The sequence below is a fragment of the Trachypithecus francoisi genome, unplaced genomic scaffold, assembly GCF_009764315.1.
Source record: "Trachypithecus francoisi isolate TF-2019V2 unplaced genomic scaffold, Tfra_2.0 Lachesis_group9, whole genome shotgun sequence".
Taxonomy (NCBI): Eukaryota; Metazoa; Chordata; class Mammalia; order Primates; family Cercopithecidae; genus Trachypithecus; species Trachypithecus francoisi.
The window spans coordinates 28,967,194-28,970,777 of NW_022681474.1; the positions used below are offsets into that span (position 1 = coordinate 28,967,194).

Below are 3,584 nucleotides of genomic sequence, written 5' to 3' on the forward strand. Positions count from 1 at the left end.
AACAGAGCCGTTTCTGGAGCAGTTAACCTGGCCAGGTACAACAAGTACCTCATTCTCTGAGCCTACTGGTGAACTGGGAGCTATTGATGGTCTTCCCTGAACTTTGAGTATCAAACTCTTCCAATGGTTTTATAAATCCCTTACTTATTGAAATAGCTATAGTAATTTTTGTTTCCTGACTGGACTCTGATACAACTAAAAAAAACAAATTTAAAAGTTCTGATTCTTTCATAGTTCATAAGCATGATGATTGGGTTTTCACGCTATGTGTAAGATGTGCCTCCATCAAACCTTGTTAAGATGTTGGCATGTTACCCATCTGATGTGGGGGGAAAATAAAAGTTTGATGTAGTCCCAGCTACTCAGGAGACTGAGCCAAGAGGACCACCTGAGCCCAGGAGTTTGGGCTGTTGCGTGAAAAGACTGGACTTGTGAGTATCACTGCACTCCAGCCTGGGCAACACTGTGAGACCTAGTCTCTGAAAAAAAGTTCTAGAGACAAATGACCATCCACGTAAAGTTAGTATTTCTTTCGTTGGAAGTTACAGAAAATAGCTCAAGCTATCATCAGTTGAGGGTGGGAGAAAAAAAGACTTTATTATAAAAATTCAGGCATAAAGAAATCAGAAATAGAAATGCAATCAGTAATCAGTCCTAAGAAAGTACTAGAATGGGCCGGGCGCCGTGGCTCACGCCTGTAATCCCAGCACTTTGGGAGGCCGAGACGGGCGTATCACGAGGTCAGGAGATGGAGACCATCCTGGCTAACACAGTGAAACCCCGTCTCTACTAAAAAATACAAAAAATTAGCTGGCCATAGTGGCGGGCGCCTGTAGTCCCAGCTACTCGGCAGGAGAATGACGTCAACGCGGGAGGCGGAGCTTGCAGTGAGCGGAGATGGTGCCACTGCACTCTAGCCTGGGGCGACAGAGCGAGACTCCGTCTCAAAAAAAAAAAAAAAAGAAGTACTAGAATGAATTATTTGGAAGAACAGCAGGAACCCAGGCAGCATTCTCAATAAATGTCTTGTTTCTTTGCGAAAAGGTTTTTTTCGCTGCCCTTTCTAAATGGTGGAGAGCATGGTAAATTCAAATCCCAAGTTTTCCCTTCTACTGCATTCAAGAAGCCCAGTCTGAGATTGAAATCCTTCCATTCCAAACCCATATCTCGCAAAAAGAAAATCTGATTATTCCAAGTTAAATTTCTTTTTTAAATATTATTTTGTATTTTATTTACTTTTTTGAGACAGACCCTCCCTCTGTTGCCCAGGCTGGAGTGCAGTGGCCCTATCTCAGCACACTACAACCTCAGCCTCCCGGGTTCAAGTGATTCTCCTGCCTCAGCCTCCTGAGTAGCTGGGACTATAGGCATGCGCCACCGTGCCCAGCTCATTTTTGTATTTTTAGTAGAGATGGGGTTTCACTATGTTAGTCAGACTGACCTCGAACTCCTGACCTTGTGATTCGCCCACCTTGGCCTCCCAAAGTGCTAGGATAAAGGCATGAGCCACAACGTCCATCCTCCTCCTCCTCCTTCTTTTTCTTCTTCTTCCTCTTTTTCTTTTGAGACAGGTTGTCTCTCTGCTGCTTAGGCTAGAGTGCAGTGGCGTGGTCACAGCTCACTGTGGCTTACTGCAGCCTCAACCTCCCATCTCAGCCTTCCAAGTAGCTGGGACTACAGGCTCACACAGCCATGCCTGATTTTTTTGTTGTTGTTAAGAAATGAGGTCTTGCCCTGTTGCCCAGACTGGTCTTTAACTCCTGGACTCAAGTGATCCTCTTGCCTCCGCCTCCCAAATTTCTGGGATTACAGGCGTGAGCCACCATGCCTAACCATCAGCTTGAATTTCATCTTCTTTCCACTTATCACCTTTGGCAGTAGGGGCATGTTCAAACAGCAGCAGCGAAACTATTTGAACCACCCTGAGGCTGGCGTGGGAAGTTTCCGGAGAGAGTAGGTAATCAAGAAAACAATAGTGTCAGGTGTCTACTGAAGAAAATTGTGCAATACATATACGTGTTACCTGGGCGCTATCCAGGACTACCATGTGTGGTTATGCGGGTTACTCATACACAGCACACTTGGCTGAGGATTAAGTAGGATCTGAGCTTGGTGCCCCAAGCTGAAAGCTCTGGTGTGGGCTGCATTCACTCAGAGGAAGAGGTTCCCTTTTTAGAATTAGCACAAGAGTGCTTCACCAGCTTTCAGGAAGTAGCTCTAGGAATGGTTTTAAAAATATGCTAATATGTTTTGCTTTTCCTAGTGATGGAATGAGATTTTTAATCTTTTTTTCTTTTTTTTTTTTTATTCTGAGGCAATCATTTGCTCTGGAGAGAATGTGGATTGTTAAGTCACAAATGGAAAAGAGGATGAAAAAGTCAATTTTCAGATTTTTCAAAGCAAACTAGGATCTTAAAACCAGTCATGAGAAAATGGCCTGGCAAGTCAGACTTCATTATAAGAAAAGGATTTCAGAATTTTAAAGCATCCTTTCATATATCAAAAGTAAGGCTTAGATGTTGGGGAATTGAGTTTTATTATAAAGCCGTGTATAGAGAAGATCCAAGTCATGAAAAGGAGTTAGAGAGCCCAAGACTCAGGGAAGGAGGGGAAAGAAAAGCAAGAAAGGGGGAAAAGGCTGGGTGTGCTGGCTCACGCCTGTAATCCCAGCACTTTCTGAGGCCGAGGCTGGTGGATCATCTGAGGTCAGGATTTCAAGACCACCCTAGCCAAAGTGGTGAAATCCTGTCTCTACTAAAATTACAAAAATTAGGCGGACGTGGTGGCGAGCGCCTGTAGTCCCAGCTACTTGAGAGGCTCAGGCAGGAGAATCCGTCGAACCTAGGAGGCGGAGGTTGCAGTGAGCAGAGATTGCACCACTGCGTTCCAGCCTGGGCGACAGAACAAGACCCCATCTCAAAAAAAAGAAAGAAAAAGAAAAGAAAGAAAGGGGGAAAAAAGGTTTAGGTTCACACTCTGGGAAGAAACATCCAAATAAGTTTTTGGGACTCAGTGTAGGGGTTCTTTCTCCTGACTTCTCAGTGCATAATCCAAGAAATCAAAAACCCCTTTGAAAACATTCTCCATTCAGTAAAGGCAAGAGACACATGACTGCATCCAAGTGCTAATTTCGAAATGGTTGAGGAGGTTTCTAGGCAATTGGGCCCAAGATGGTGTCTGCATTCTTTTTTTTTTTTTTTTTTTTTTTTTTGAGACGGAGTCTCGCTCTGTCTCCCAGGCTGGAGTGCAGTGGCCGGATCTCAGCTCACTGCAAGCTCCGCCTCCCGGGTTTACGCCATTCTCTCGCCTCAGCCTCCCGAGTAGCTGGGACTACAGGCGCCCGCCACCTCGCCCGGCTAGTTTTTTGTATTTTTTTAGTAGAGACGGGGTTTCACCGTGTTAGCCAGGATGGTCTCGATCTCCTGACCTCGTGATCCGCCCGTCTCGGCCTCCCAAAGTGCTGGGATTACAGGCTTGAGCCACCGCGCCCGGCCGTCTGCATTCTTTAGTAACTGCAGATCTCTGTAAAAAATCAAAAGTTCACACAAGGCTCCGTAGGGCATATGGAAATGCTAAGAAAACTG

General features: G+C 45.3%; 1 non-coding gene across 1 annotated transcript; it reads left to right on the top strand.

Annotated features, from left to right (window-relative positions):
* The first annotated feature begins 222 nt into the window (after positions 1-222).
* LOC117082922 lies at positions 223-325 on the top strand. The gene has a single exon (XR_004436844.1). It is a non-coding gene; the product is annotated as a small nucleolar RNA U13 (small nucleolar RNA).
* Positions 326-3,584: the final 3,259 nt, after the last annotated feature.